This window comes from Podarcis raffonei, chromosome 1 (assembly GCF_027172205.1).
Source record: "Podarcis raffonei isolate rPodRaf1 chromosome 1, rPodRaf1.pri, whole genome shotgun sequence".
NCBI classification, from domain to species: Eukaryota; Metazoa; Chordata; class Lepidosauria; order Squamata; family Lacertidae; genus Podarcis; species Podarcis raffonei.
The window spans coordinates 43,159,818-43,176,770 of record NC_070602.1 but is presented as its reverse complement, the minus strand read 5'-3'; positions in this window follow the sequence as shown (position 1 = coordinate 43,176,770).

Below are 16,953 nucleotides of genomic sequence, written 5' to 3'. Positions count from 1 at the left end.
CTTACACCTGGATCTGAGGTACATTTACTGAGAAGTCCCACTAGTTTAAGGGGGATTACTCCCAATGAAGTGTACAGAAGGTGAATCATAGCCTTAGGCTACATTCCTATTCACATTTATCTGGGAGTGAGCTCCATTTAAAACATGTGACTGACTTCTGAGTGGACACAAATAGGATTGCTCTGTTTGTCATTTTAGGAACAGTAGCAAGGAGTGGCTACCACAAGGAGTAGGAAAATAATAATCTGGCTATCTTCTCCATCTGTAAGAATTTTGTGGAGGATGGCATAGCTGCTGCGGTTTATATTCTCTGCTGACCTGCTTCAGCTTGTTGTTCTCTGTCTCCTGGAAAAAAACATGAATGAAATGCTACCTCGGTGTTTCCTGGTGGAAAACAGATGTGTGCATCACATGTACCTCTTTTTATGCACGTTACCTCATTTGTGTTACCCCATTTGTATTTAAAATGTATAATCTCTGGGCCCAATTGCCACTTAAATTAGCAGCTGTCACTTTGGCGTGTCTCAGAATACCTTTAAATTACGTCTTTCTAAGGGACCACGAAGTGTTAATGCGGTGACTGTTCAGATGGCTACGTCTATAATTGCTTTAAGATGATGGGAAACCTGACACATGATGGCAATTATCCACTTGTGGGTTGATGACGGGTGCCGACTAATAAATTAAATGGAATGCCCATGGACAGACACACCCTCCATTCCTCACGCCTGTTACCTGTGACAAAATGGCAAGGCTTCTCGTTCTCTGGTCGGCGAAGACAAACAGCCCAGTGCCTTGTGCAACAATCGCTTGTGTTTCCTTATTAAAGCAGCATCTTTCTCTTGGGAGCCTCAGGTTCTTCTCAGGCTACCCCACCTACACCTGTTTTAGTTGGGTCCAAAAAAGGCCTATAGTCACACGTAAGAAGGCACTGATCTGCCATTCTCCATCTTCTGAACCCCTTCTGCTTAAATCTACTTCTGTTCCTTTTATTTTGCCTTGACCAACAGTTGGGGCCCAAAGATCTGGCTACCTTCTCCACCTGTAATCATTTCCCACAGTTGTCGGGTGGTGGGAGGGAGATGCCGTGCACTTAATCTGAGGGAAAGTGGGCAGCAAAATGAAGCCGCAGGGGTGGGTCACTTCAGATCATCAGTGAAAGATCACCACTAGCTCAGTCTTCAGTACTCCAGTCATAATTTACCCGAAATACATTTGACAAATATACAGTGGTACCTCGGGTTAAGAACTTAATTCTTTCTGGAGGTCCGTTCTTAACCTGAAACTGTTCTTAACCTGAGGTACCACTTTAGCTAATGGGGCCTCCTGCTGCCACTGCGCTGCCGCCACACGATTTCTGTTCTTATCCTGAAGCAAAGTTCTTAACCCGAGGTACTATTTCTGGGTTAGTGGAGTCTGTAACCTGAAGCGTCTGTAACCTGAGGTACCACTGTATAGGACGATAAGTGAGCCTTTGAAATTCAGGTTAGAAGAGACCTTTTGTCTGACGGTTGTTTCAAGGATTGCCCTGACAGAAACCTGGGTTTGCCACTAAGCTTTCACACAACAAAGAACTAGCCAATTCAGGCAACATGATACATATATATTTTGAAATTTAAGATTATTGTTCATGCTGTACAATTTTAAAGAGTACACCTTAAAAAAATTGCATATGAATAGGCTTGTTCTGCATTTGTGTATGCTCTGATGGCCTTAAAACAGCTTTCAATAGGATTAAGGTGTTTCTTTTCATTCATTTCCTGTGGTGGCTCCTTAGTGCTTTTTCAGATAAAACGGCTGGGTCCCATATTGCTCCGTGGCTTAGTTTATTCTGTGGAGTTATAATGTCTTTTCCGATTTGCACTTGGAGCAGCTTCTAAAAGTGTTTTGCCCACAGCAAGCCCGGCTCCCGACAGCCCTGTGCAATGGATAATTATAGATATCTGGTTTATAAATAATATATTGACTTCTTGAGCTGCCCTTAAATCCATGCTGCTTCTGGTGTTTAGTTTGTGGGCAATTACTGCAGCTATATTTAGTCATCATTACCTGCTATAAACATTTTAATTCTTTTAATCCCCTTAGTCGTGCCATTATTTTGGTTCCTCTGCTTTTTGAATCCCTTGTTTGCACGGCAGCACTGCATTCTGCTTGTGGGAGTTAGGCTTCACTCCAAATAGTGCATGGGGGCCAAGCGAGACATAGCAGCAGCAGGCTTATTACTTAAACTCAGGGCTGCCACACTCAGACAAAGCAGGGGAAGGACAAAAAGGGTGTGAAACCTGCATGGTGGATTCCTGTCACAATTAAAATGCCTCGTGTATCTTTAAACATGTTTTTGGTAAGTTGGCAATCCTCACCAGCAAAGGCACCAGGGCCAACTTTTGCATTTGGCAACCTAGTATGTTAATGTTTGTTAGAGGCATTTATAGTAATGATGTATTAGTAGAGAAGCTTTTTTAAAAAATCTGTTCTAGGCTTTCATTCATGAAGTTTCTTTGAAAACTTGGTTTAATGATCAATATCGCAGTTTCTATATCTCCACTGCTGCCCAGTTGCATTTCTCATCAGCTGAGTTCTGACAATAGAAATAAGCTCAATTGAGAGGATATTGCTGAGGGGGAGATGGTACATTCACATGTCCCTTTTCCTCTAAAACCCCAGAGGAGGCACTTTCTCACATGATACATGATGGCAGAAAACCTCAGTTTAAACCAACAGAATTAGAGAGGAGGCAGAGAGTCACAAACAGGCATGAGAAGGTAAGACAGGCAAGAAGCTTGGGCATAAGAGAGAGGAACAGCAATTCTCAGTTCCTGATAATTCTCAGGCACCTGGGATTTAACCCTGGATGATAAAAGTTTCTCACTTGTGATATTCTCAGGAGCCTAACCAGGCTTATATCACCCAAATCTGGGTGAATGTTATGGCCATTAGATTAGAAAGCTTGGGAGAGTGAATCAACTTGGTGTGTCTGGCTTGGCAGAGCCTGAGTCTAGAGTGGAGGGATAGGACAGGACCGCACTTTGACCTCGAGATGTTATTGGATTCCAAGTCCGTCATTCCCAGCCAGCAGTCAGAGATTATGGAATATGTATTCCAACAACACTTGCAGGGCCACAGTCCCATCCCCCTGGTCTAGAGTCTTGGCAAATGTTCAGCGTAGACGAGCAAGGTTTCTCTCAGTGCACAGTCCACCCCAGTGTCCAACAAGCTTCCTACTTGAGCTGGTGAAGATGCAGATCTACTGTAAGATTTGGTAGTAAAATTCTTCTGGCTATTGGTACCGGGGAAGCCCAGCATCTGAGCGGAGCTACCCTATCAGTACTGATTCATGACTGAATGGCTCTTGTTATGTCAACCATGGGGATATTTCAGCATGCCATCAGTGTGATCCATGTAGCAGACATTGGGTGTGGTGTTTGATGCTGGGACAATTAATATGACAACCCGGGGGTAGAGAGATTTATTGTGTTTCCTTTGTCAATGGTAAATCACTTTCTAGTGGGGTTGAAGCTGGCAGGTGGTTTTCCCCTTTGCAGGGGTGGAGAAGGTGCCACCACCACAACCAGAAAGTTTCTGGACAGCTCTTGGGGAGTTTTCTGTTGACATGACTGGGGTCTGTGTTAAAGTCCTAGCAGCTGTGGAATAAGCAGATGACTCAGCCTGTTGGCACCATTGCTCTTGAACACCTTTTCCCACCTTCTCTTAGGCTTCCTGCTTTAGTGAGAAGCTTCAGATAATCAAGCAGCAGAGTAGATGACTCAGCTCAGGCCCATATTAGAGCCTACTCTGTGGTCGTGGCAATAGCAAAGAAAACATAGGCAACTCTCAAGTCTTGCCCTGACTTGTTTGCTAAATGTTTTGCTGACATCTGTTCCAACTTGCTACAGCCTGGTGGACTGGGTACTTGGTGAGGGTATGTCTTACCAGATGCCCACTCAAACTTTGTACCCCCGAAGGTTGAGCAGCTGAGCGCAATAAGGAACTGATGCCTTGCTGCAAGAGGAAGTGGTCCTGGCAGTCTTCAAAGCTGAAGTGGTCAGCTGCCCACTCCTTAAAATGCCTGCCCCAAACTTAGATGATTATAACAAATATTAGCCAGTTTCAAATCTCACCTTCTTGGGCAAAATACTGGAATGAATTTTGGCCATACAGCTCCAGAGACTGTTGGATGAAACTAGCCACCTAAACTCATTTAAATCCAGATTCAGTCTTGGGTTTGTTACCCTGATGGATGACCTGAGAAGTGAGAGCAATAAAAGGAGTGCAACCTTGCTGGTTCTCCTGGATTTCTGAGCAGCTTCATAGAATCATAGAACTGTAGAGCTGGAAGGGCCCAGAGAGTTATCTAGTCCAACTCCCTGCAATGCAGGAATATGCAGCTATCCCATATCTGGATCAAACCTGCAACCTTGGAATTGCTGCCACCACACTCTTAACCAACTGAGCTATCCAGTTTTCAGTGGTCAATGTATCCTTCTGCATCATGATGGAGACAGGGAGCACCATTTTGTGGTAGTTCTGCTCCTACCTAGTGAGTTTATTCCAGAGGGCGGTGCTGAAGTCTGAATTTAGTATCAAGACATTTCTGCTATAGTGTTCACAGGGCTTAATCTTTCTCCCTGACACTCAATATCAACATGAAACTACTGGATGAAGTTTTCTGGAGCTTTAGAGTGAGGTGTCTTCAGTATATTGATGACATTCAATTCTCTCTGCCTCATGGGTGAGACAGTGGGGGTGTTGAACTTGTGCCTATAATCAATAACAAGCTGGATAGTAACCTAAATTTTAATCCAGATAAGATTGTTAGCTGGAGTTACCTAGTAGTTCAGTGATTTTGGAAGGTGATATCTCCTTTTTATATATAATTTGTTTATTGTCGTCCCCCCCCCCCCATAATTTTATACATTTTAACATAACCATTTCAAACATTAAAGTACAAGGTACTTTTGAACCTTTGGACCTCTTTCCCTCTCTCCATGGGTTCCATGTTTAAGATTAGATTTTTGCTGCATCTTTACCATTATCCATCTGTTAAATAACCATAATTATCACAAAGAATTCCATATTACAAGTGTCATTGCATCCCTGCCAAAGATTTTAACTGTTCACAGTGGTCTTTTAAATAAATTACAAATTTACTCCAGTCTTTAGAAAATACTTGATCTTCCTGGTTTTGGATCTTCCCTGTCAATTTTGCCATCTCTGCAGACTCCATCAGTTTCATCTGCCCTTCTTCTTTTGTTGGTACTTCTCCTTCCTTCCATCTCTGGGCTAGTAGCATTCTCGCTGCCACCGTTGCATACATAGGGAGCTGATATCTCTGTATGGGGTTGTGATGCCTCTTAAGGGAAAAGCTTTCTTCTAGTTTAGGCAAGTTTACAAGCTATGACTGCATGCAGGCATGACTTTGTTACAATTGTCCACAGTCTCATAACATCCGTGTTAGACCACTGTAATACATTATATGTAGAGCTTCCCTTGAAGATGGTATGGAAATTTCAATTTATTCAGAATTCAACAGCCAGACAGTTGGCTGGAATCTCTTTTGATGACCCTAAACTTGTTCCAAAAGATTTTCACTGGTTTCCAGGGTACTTCTGAGCTCAGTCCAAGGTGATAGTCTTAACCTTTCAAGCCCCAAATAGCTTGTGACCAGGATATTTAAAGGACTATCTTCTCTCAGTTTAACCTGCCACATTTTTGTGTGCCCCTGCTGGGTATTGCTAGATGGACAGTGACTGAGGAGATGGCCTCTTCAGTGCACCTGCCAGGTTTAAAACATCTAAATTTATTGTCCAGATTGTTGCCTGTGATAGAAGAGGCTCTGTGTCTAAAAGAAGGTGCAGAAAAGGCACGAAGGAGGATGACTGTAGCCAGGAAGTAAATAAAATAGTTGGGAAGCCAGTGGCTACATCATAAGCACACACTGTGAAATAAATCTTTGCACCCATTCGCTGGGCATGAAAAGGATGCTATTAAACAAGCAGGGCTTTGGCCTCCGTCACCCCAGTCAGCAAAGTCTCTGCCTCAGTGACCTGAAAGAATCCTTGGGAAGCTCCCTGTAAACACCCGGCCTGAGCTTTGCTGACCTTTAGCACAATTTTGGCTGTGATTCCCAAGATAACTCCAGTGCCTGTTGGTTAGTGTTGAAGAACCAAAAAGTGTAAACACAAAGGTCTGGGAAGGCTGGCAAGCAATTAATATCTGGGACCGAGGAGAGGCAACATAAACACACCTAAACATGATTTAAAGCTGAAGTTTGAAAAGGGAGAGGGGGGAAACAGTCCTCTTGGAAAGTGTGAAAAGTTCATTCTTAGGCTGCCTTGCCCAAGCTACCCTTCTGTAAAATCACTTCGGTATCCCTGACACTAGTTAGAAAAGAAAGGACGTTAGCACTGGGCATACAGGCATTTTGCAATACAGTGGTACCTCGGGTTACAGATGCTTCAGGTTACGGACTCCGCTAACCCAGAAATAGTACCTCAGGTTAAGAACTTTACCTCAGGATGGGAACAGAAATCGCGCTGTAGCAGTGGGAGGCCCCATTAGCTAAAGTGGTACCTCAGATTAAGAACAGACCTCCAGAACGAATTAAGTTCTTAACCCGAGGTACCACTGTAGTTGTAAGATAGGGAGGGGAACTTGTACTCCAGGGACATCTGAAGGCCCACAACTCCTATCAATGCCAGGCAGTGTGGCCAATGTTCAGGGATGGTGAGGAATTTTTTTATTAGCCTCCTAAGAGGCCCAATAGCCTGTGTTTGTGTTGGTCACAGAAGAAACAGCTTCTCTTCTACTTAAGGCAGTATGGAAAAACAGTTTGACCAATCTTTTTTTTTTTTAAAAAAATAGTAACTTTCATGCATTTGTTTATAAGACTGTTGCATTCAGCCATTAAAATGCAATGGATGAGGGCCAATAAACTGGATTAGAAGGTGGTGGTTCCTATACCTGGAAGCCAGTTGCCTATTTTGGATGGGGTTGCACTTCCTCTGAAGGAACAGGTACTCCTGGATACATCTTTGTCTTTGGAGGCCCAGCTAATGAAATGTGACCTCGGTAACTAGAAGCGCCTTTTACTAGCTTCGTCTGGTATGCCAGCTATGTCCATATCTGGCTCGTGATAACTTGGCCACTGTAGTCTCTGCATTGGTAACCTGAACACTGGATTTTTGTATGCGAGGCTGCCCCTGGGTCTGATCCAGAAGCTTCAGTTGGTGCAGAATGAAACCAGAGAGCTGGCATCATGTGACATCTCTGCTAAAACATATGCCCTGGCTGCCCGTATCCTGTCAGGCCAGGTTCAAGGCTCTTGTGTTGATATACAAAGCCCTGACCAACTGGGGTCCAGACCTGAGTCCTTATAACCTAGCCCACTGAGATCGTCCCTTCTGCCATGTTACAGAGGTCCAGCTTCCCTCAACCAGAAACCAGGCATTTAGTGGCACCAGTCCTATGCTGTAGACCAGGCTTCCTCAACCTCAGCCCTCCACATGTTTTGAGACTACAATTCCCATCATCCCTGACCATTGGTCCTGCTAGCTAGGGATCATGGGAGTCGTAGGCCAAAAACATCTGGAGGGCCAAAGTTGAGGAAGCCTGCTGTAGACAGTGGCATTGTGTTGTCTGCCAGCGCTTAGAGTGCATGCGCATGCATGTGCCAGATGGGGGCAGGGCAAAAATGATAAACAGAACCCACATGCATTGGGCATGGAGGATTCACAGAGCCCATGCACCAGCCCAGCCCTCTCCACCGGAGCCAAGTGGGGCCGCACTGTGCCATTGGCCCACCCATGCAGGGAGGAGCCTAGCTGTTTGACATGGCCCTTGGCAGGGGAATCCCCCCGATGCTGACTGTTAAGTTGTGGGTGAACATATCAGACGACACAGCAATTCTTCAAACAGCTCTTGTTTATTCGCAGGCCAGGACAGAGCTGAACTGAAGGGTTCAGTCAGCCTGCTTATATAGAGCTCCTGTACAATGTAACTGTAACAATTTTCTAAAGCTATCCAATCACTGAACGTCACTTTCGATCCCTTATTTGCATAACTCTCTACAGTATCCCCCTGCTGGCCCAGGGTGAGAACTTCAGTACATAACACTGACCAGGCGTCCATTCCGCAAGGGGGCCAGGGACATGGATACAAAGCCAGGCTGGGCTCTGTGACCCAGAGATCCCCAGCAGCAGGCAAGGTGGGGTGGGGATCCCTGCATGGGAGCACCTGATTCATGCCCCCTAAAAATCTTACGCCCAGGGCTATGTCCCCCCTGAGCCCCCTCCACACTACCCCTCTGGCTGTAGAACACTCTTCCAGCAGAGTTTGGGCAGCCATCCTTTCTTTTGACTTTGGGGCATTTATTGAGGACCCCCACCCGAGAGGCCTATGCAGTTGTTTAAATATCCCTTGAGTAGCCATTCATTTTAATGAATGCTTTGTATTGCTTTTAAATGTTTTTATGTTGCTGTACACTGCACTAATGTTTTGCAAGGGGGCGGTATATAAATACTTTCATAAAGAAAACAAATACTAATGACAAAGCTCCTATTTATTTTTATCCACAACAGGATCTGGACTGCACCCTTAAGGCTCCTCCGTTTGTGTGTTTTAGTTTGACTGCAACACCAGGTGATGATGATCCTCTTATCATGTAAAGGAGCCGCCATAGATTTCTCCCACTGATAGTACAGTACTTCCGTATAGCCCAGGGACACAATTCTTTTCAATAAAATGGAGTTCATATGTTCAGCAGCTGGCCATCAAGAATTGACAAATTTCAGCTATGAGAATCCAAGTGTTCCATATATGCAAAGAGACCCTACTCTTTTTGCTGTTGATGTATCCAGTGCTGGTCGACGCATGGTGAAAATACTTGGCTTCACAGACATACTGGTATTTAACTGTGAGACTGATGATGTTGTGAGAGTAAAGGTATTATGATCACATGGTTGCTTTTACAGATGAAATGAGCCCTAACTTACTTGAGCACTGCAAAGAAGGCTCATTATAAAAGGCTTAAGGCTTGAAGTCACCACCTCTCAGTCCAAATAAACATGCTTATTAATCTAAGAATCCCTGGAGCTAAAAGCTACCTTTGCAGAGTATTCCTCTTGTAACAGGGCATTGTCCGCAGATCGAAGTGGTCAAGAAGGCATCTATGGGGTAAAGAGATTTCACAAGTAAACTCCTTCACCCCTTGGTATTGAAGCAAAAAATCTAGCTGCCCTCCTAAGTGCTGATATATTTCCGTGGGAGACTTTGTTTCCTGCTCCTCCATTCCCCCCCCCCAAAAAACCCTTTAGCCATCCTTAGCAAATATCCTTTAGACATTTTTGAGCAGGGGATTCTAAAAAAATCAGCTGTGTGTCTTTTCTGACACAATCCATTTGCTGACCATTTGTCTTTAATTCCACTGTGCTTGTGAAAAGCGTTGGTTCTCTTTAGACAAGAAAAGATGAATAAAACGGGAAGAAGTGCCATGTCTCTGTGTCCTCAGAAGAAAGTCATAGACTCTTAGTTAACAACATCTCTGTGTTGTGGAGTTCTCCTGACCTTTATTCTAGTTCTTCAGAGTTCAAGGTACTGGCAGTACTTTTTAGGAACTGCAGAGTATAAACACAGCAACCATTCCCTTGGCAGAGTGGGCAAGAAGCAAGTGGAAGAGATGAAAAGGGAGCTGAAGAAAACACAAAACCAGTATGGGACTGGGGTGACAGTTTGTCAAATTTCCTGAGTGTCTTACACTGAATAGCCCTGATTTCTCACAAAATTCTGCTGAAAAGAGACATAGCATTGCCTAGATGCAGCAGGTGGAAAATACTTGGCTGTACATCTGCTTGCAGTGGAGTTGTCCTCAAATCCCTTTAAACAAACCACCTTTCACCAGCATTGCCCTCTCTGGATGTTTTGGGCTACAATTCCTATCAGCCCCCAGCTAGCACAGTAGTAGTAGTAGTAGTAGTAGTAGTAGTAGTAGTAGTAGTTATCATACCCTGCCCATCTGGCTGGGTTTCCCCAGCCACTCTGGGCAGCTTCCAGCACATATAAAAGCATAATAAAACGTCAGACATTAAAAACTGATGCTGTATGAACTGTGCAAGTTATGCTCAGTGTGCTTCTGAGGACATGTCACAGGGCCAACCCAGCGATTAGGCCGAGTGAGTTGGTTGCTTCAGATGCAGCTGATTCTTCAGGGTCAGGAAAGGGAGAAAATTGTTAGTAGTTTAATCTTGTATTTTTATTACAAGGGACAGGCACTTTGGGGGTTTTCTGTCTCTAGTGCCATAATAACTTGGCCAGCCTTGGGCTCTGTGCACCTAGACTTGGGGAGGGCTGCCATTTGCTATTCCACTGCGGCTAGCAAAATGCCCTGAGCTATGGGTGTGTCTCTCTCTCTGCTGCACACCTGGCCTCTGCAAGGCCTGTGACCTCAGCTGACCGATCCACCCATTTGTATAGTATTTGCAGAGAATTACAACCTGCAGCCCACATCGGCGAGGAGGACAGGAAGTTCCAGTCTAAGGCTTTTGAACATGGCTGATTTTCATGCTGTTCCTTGCCACTTAACCAACAGAACAGCGTGCAGCAGGGGTAGCCAGGGTGCTGTGCTCCAGCCCCCATCAGAGGTGGTGACCGTACTGTGCCATGACCACCCACCTTTAAACCTCAGGCGTGGGGCAGGTAAGGGCAGGGTTTCAAAGGAACAATTGGGAATTTAAGGTGAGTTGTGTTAGTGATCATTCATTTGCTGGAGCAAAGTGTACTCCTTTCAGCTGATAGGTGGTGGGATCATGCCTTGCTCCAGTGGGGGAAGCATTTGCTGTTTAATGAAACCTGCTTCTTGGCCCCAGAGCTTCTCCTTGAACCTCTGAGAATCAGTGTTAGAAAGCTGTTTGCAAACAGCCTTGCACTGCTCTGGGTTTCAGAGGTTTAAAGAGCAACACAAAGCTGCTTGCAAAGAGGCGTTTGGAAAACTGGGACTTCAAAGCACAGCACCACCTGTTGCCATAGTGATGTCTGGTTCTTGACAGCTGGGCAGCCCCGCCCCCTGTCAATTTTTGCCTCAAAGGGGTGGGGAGATGAAGATCTGGCCCAACACACTCAGGCCTGGTGACACTCAAGAAATCTGCTCCTTTCATTGCTTCCAGTTCACCCTATCTGCTCCACTTGCTATATCTTGCTATTTTTTCTGCCTTTGCATGGCTCAAACTCATATCTGTAGCTCTTATGCCCCTCTTCTTATTTAGCAGTATTTTGAGTCCCCACCTCCTTATATCTCTGTTTCTATCACAGCAATAAAATGCAGTATGCATATTTGCATAGTAAAAATGCAACAATAATAAATTAAATAACCAACAATTTGAAGTCCTTCCAGCTGCCCCTCTCTACCCCTTGGTAGACCTGGCCCTTTGCCTGTAGTGCGAAACTAGGTCAAAAAGAGCTATTGGGTTTGTGGGGTGCATAACACAATGTTAATATGGAAGAGGCAATGGAGCAAATGGTTTTGTCAGCATGACTCTACAGGTTGAGGTGGACTGCCATGGCAACCAACTGAACTATTCTCACTCCTCTCCCACATCCCTTAAACACTTGGGGGTAACTGAACCAAAACCAGTATCTGTCTTCCAACTGGCAAGATTAGAAGTTCATTTGAGTGAAATGCCAACTATAAATCCAGCTGCAAAACAACACACTGCCAGTGCTAGCCAGCATAGTTGAGTGAGAGGCTGGGAGGAGATTTAAGAAGAACCTGTTGTGTAGTCAATAGCGTTAGCTGTTTGACAGATCCAGTTATCTGCTCCTCTTCCAGGAATATAGTATGGGGCAAGTCCTCTGTAATTCTGGTGATAAGTGTGCAAAAAACATACCTGAACTATCCAGGTAAGATACAGAGAACTATTACAGAAGGGCAACAGTGACTGAAGCTTGATATTTTAAAATGGAGGACTAGAGCTCATCAGTTCCTTCTTTCAAGTACAGTACCTATTTCATAGGTGCAGAGAGCTGATTAAAACTCAGAGCAGAGTGCCTTTCCATTTGTATGTTTTGTGTTTGTACTGTCCCGGTATGTGGGAAAATCTAGACAGATTTTTCCTTTTTCAAATGGGAGACTTCTGGCAGAAACAGCTTCTTCTGTTCGCTTCCACTGCACGTCAATTGTTGAAAAAAAACTATGTCTGCTGAAACTGGAATAATTGGAGTTGGAAAGAAACATGTTACAGCAGGAGTCCTAGGCTTTAAACATTCCCAATAAATAAGTCTCCTTTTATTTCCATCACTTCCCTGGGCTATTTATATCCTCACCCAACTGGATGGTTCAAAAGTATTTCCTGTTATCCCAGCTACATCAACTTTACTGCAATATTGGTCTTACTGTTTCAGAGCCTTGATGGCTCTACTAAATACTTCCTATCTTGTTTCTTTGTGGCAGCCTTCTGTAATTGGGAAGAAAATGGTCTTTAGCTCTCCCTGGACTTCTTCTCTGCTCTTGACACTTGGATCACAAGCATTTACACCATCCTCCTCCATATCAACGGTTAGCATCGGCCATACATTTCACCCCCTCCTCAGGTGAACAACTAAAAAAGCGGGTGAACCCTTCTCATGGGCAGGACATTTGAGGCTGACTGACAGTTGTCTGAGGAGAATGCATTTGGCTGCAACCTCTCGTTCTGCATTTCTGTGGGCATAAAGCTACAGGTGTCTTCTTAAGAGTTGCAACTCAACAATCTTACCAACTTGTAATTGAGTCTGTGACCCATCATAACTGTTAGGATCTCTCCAGATCCTAACAGTTTTGTTTCTGGTTTTTTGCAGGTGGGTTCTGCAACATGTTATGGATGCGGGTGGCGCTGTGTTCTAAACCACAGAGCCTAGGGGTTGCCAATCAGAAGGTCAGTGGTTCGGTGAGCTCCCGTTGCTCGGTCCTTGCTCCTGCCAACCTAGCAGTTTGAAAGCACATCAAAGTGCAAGTAGAGAAATAGGTACCGCTCCAGCAGGAAGGTAAATGGCGTTTCCGTGCACTGTTCTGGTTCGCCAGAAGTGGCTTAGTCATGCTGGCCACATGACCCGGAAAACTGTCTGCGGACAAATGCCAGCTCCCTTGGCCAGTAAAGCAAGATGAGTGCCGCAACCCCAGAGTCGTCTGTGACTGGACTTAACGGTCAGGGTCTGCAACATGTTATTGAGACAATAATAATAATGCAGTAGCAGTGGATTTATACTGGACTGTCTGCACATCACTTTATTGCTTTGGTGATGCTTCCTAAACAGTACCTTATTTTTGCTGTCTGGAGGAACACTCTTGCTGGAGTGGTATGAAAAGTTACAGGATTTCAGCAGTAAGCTATGGGGCAGTATGCCCCCCTGAAACCTTTGCACACACATACACAGTATTGAGCAGAAATCATGAGCATAAATAACAGTGAATGCACAACAAAAAGGACCTCTGGAGGGTCCCTTAGTTACCACCTCCTCAGTAGTATAAGAGACTGCAGTAATTTATTGATATACCCTCCCTTTTGGAAAGGGAGTCTTTAATAGCAAAACATACGAACACAAAAACACAAATTAAAAAACAAAGGCATAAATATGATCTCATAGTTGTGACTGAGCAGATATTTCCAGTACTTTATTTGTGCCAGAATGAAAGCCAAGGAAACTTGTAGTGTGTTGAAACACTGAAACGTGTCTAGTTTTGTGTCCCCATCTCTCCCCCACCCCCAGTTTTGCACACTTAAAAATGGTCATGAATCCAAAGGGCAGTCTACAGCCACCTAAATTGCTCCCTTGCAGCAGAGGAAAAGATTAAATGACAGAGATTGGCTCAAGCTTGTCCTGGACTTTATGCATATATATCAGTACGAGGCAAGAGAATGGATTGCATACTTCAGACTACAGGTGGGCAAAACCATTTTTTGAAAGTTTCCCCTGGTATGAAACTCGTAAATCAGGGAAAGAATCTGAAGCCCAGACTAGACCCTGCTGTGCTAATTTTCTACTTCCTGGAAGGGTTTTTGTGTTTGTTTTAATGTCAGGGCACTGAAAAATTAGTTCCACTACTTGCATGGCCGTTGTTCCACTTTGGAAACCAACCACCTCTGCATATATGTGCTGTTACAAAATAACAGAAGAAACTATTTGTATATTAAATACCTGTAACAATGTCCTAACCACAGTTCATGGTTATGTTTTATAATAGTATTTAAATGCATATTTTGTTCTCTATGCTGACATTTGCAATATATTGAAAATCAGCTAAAAATAATTTTTAAAAACCCAGTCAAAACAATTTCAGTGCATCTCGTGCCTGTGCTAAGAGACAAATATGTTCTTCACATTGCTATAGAAGGCAGAGATAGCAACGGAAGTAACTGTAGGACAATCTCCATAGAAAATGGGGGCCAGGGGGGTTGAGGTATGCTGAATCATTTGATTTTGTTGTAGACTTAGGATAAACACAAAGGTAAAGGTAAAGGGACCCCTGACCATTAGGTCCAGTCGTGGCCGACTCTGGGGTTGCGGCGCTCATCTCGCTTTACTGGCTGAGGGAGCCGGCGTACAGCTTCCGGGTGTGTGGCCAGCGTACAGCTTCCGGGTGTGTGGCCAGCATGACTAAGCCGCTTCTGGCGAACCAGAGCAGTGCACGGAAACGCCGTTTACCTTCCCACCAGAGCGGTACCTATTTATCTAATTGCACTTTGATGTGTTTTTGAACTGCTAGTTTGGCAGGAGCAGGGACCGAGCAACGGGAGCTCACCCCGTCGCGGGGATTTGAACCGCCGACCTTCTGATCGGCAAGCCCTAGGCTCTGTGGTTTAACCGACAGCGCCACCCACGTCCCACAGGATAAACATAGATATTGATAAATTCTAGGATTGTGATTATTTGGGGGTGGGATGGGAGAAATGTAAGGTGCAAAGGAATTATTGGGTAGCCTGGCCAAGCTAGGGATATTAAGGGAATATTAAAGAGCCATTGAGGGTTGTTAACAAGACAATGTGCATGCTGTAAGATCTGGACACCCTCCATGCAGACTCAGGGTGTAAATAGGAGAATAAACCCTATTTCTTAAAGCACCACAGTCTTCGCCGTGTGTTCTATTCTCCAAAGGGACTCAGCCCCTGTGTGTGCCCCTGTGATCCTATTATTATTATTATTATTATTATTATTATTATTATTATTATTATTAATAATAATAATAATAATAATATACTGCCCTATATCCGGAGGTCAAATTACTCTACAAGTTTGTTTGTCTCCAGCTGTGACACAAATAAAGAACTGGAAAAATCTGTTCACAGATTGCTGCATTGGCTAACTAGTTTGCCAGTATTTTTCAAGTCCTGGAGAAGACTTAGACAGTTAATTCCAGAATGTGCTCCTATTTATTTTATTTTATTTTATTTTATTTTATTTTATTTTATTTTATTTTATTTTATTTTATTTTATTTTATTTATATACTGCCCTTCATCAAAAGATCTACACACCTTGTGACTATATTTTGCCTTGTAATTCCTGTGCTTTTCCTCACTCTCATCCTGTTCTATGGTGAAAAGTAAGCAAGGTAATATTGCCTGCTCAAGGCCCAAATGTTACCAAGAGGCATATTTAATTACCTCTTGATGAGAAGCAATTAGTATGTCAGGAGAGAGAGAGAGAGAGAGAGAGAGAGAGAGAGAGAGAGAGAAGCCATTCCATTATACTGTCCTGAAGTTTATTTCATTATCTGTTTTGGCAGGCATTTGCAACCCTGGAATGATCTTGGTAATTATTCTGTTATGGGCTGATTTTTAGAGAATGGTTTATGTGCACTTTTAAGAAAGAGAGCGGTTAATGTGAGTGCTGGTATATATGGAATGCGCAGGCAAAGCTGCCTTGAGGACCCACTTTTGAGTTAAACCTAGAAAGATCAAATAAGCAGTTGCGTTTCGGCGTCTGTGTCTCCTGCTTCTGTCACTCATGAGAGAACAGATTTCTTCCTCTTAGCCCAAGCAGTGAATGCAGGACAAGGCAGCCTCCCCGGTTCTTTCATAACTGTTTCTTGGAAGTGGAAAGGCAGGCAGCTCCCTTGTTTCCTCCCTTGAGCCTTTATTGGCATCCTTGCAGGGAGAGAATTGTGTTTCTGCACTTCAGATGCAACTCTTGCCCTTGGAGGCATTTTTCTACCATTCCAAAAACAGCTTGATAAGAGAACCCTCCAGAACTTAATCTGATTCACAAGACTCTGCCCAGAGTATTTGTGTAATGTGGTTATTCCACAGCCGTTCTCCTGCTTAAAAAACAACAACACATAGTTAAGAGGAGATGCAGATTTGTGCACTCAAGATTAGGAATGCACAGCCTCCAACGCCCACCAAGCCCCTCTTCCAAAGGTCTTTTTCTCTGCGGCATCACATCACTTGGGAGATGCTCTGCAAATGCCGGAGGGCCAGTGTGAACACCCAGGTCCTCCTGATCTGGATTCTGGAACGGGGAGCAAGGGCCATCCCTGCTGCCACATGAACTTTGGAAACACTCTGAAAGCAGCAAGCTATTTTGCACCTCCAGAGATGCTCAGAGACTCATTGTGACAACAGAGGAGACTGCATGTCCTTCTCTGAGCACCTGAGCTGGGCAGCAACAGTCACCACCAGAAAACAAAAATGTGCTTGTTTGCCAATGGTGAGCATGTTTTGGGTGACCTCTGTCACTATCGTGGAGCTCCATAACTGCTCTGGGTTGAGTTTTTTTAGGGGGTGCTTGAACAAAATGCCCACAGTGGGAGCCTTTTTTGAGGGGCTTCCCTCTTCACTGCTGCCCATTCACTTGCCTTCTCCCTCTGGGACCCATCCAGACAGCTGCCCAGAGGGAAAGGTGAAGCCAAATGGAAGATGCTGTGCCACCATCTCCTCTTCTCAGTGACAGCATGTTTAGAGAGGGCAAGTGGACAGGTGACAGCAACG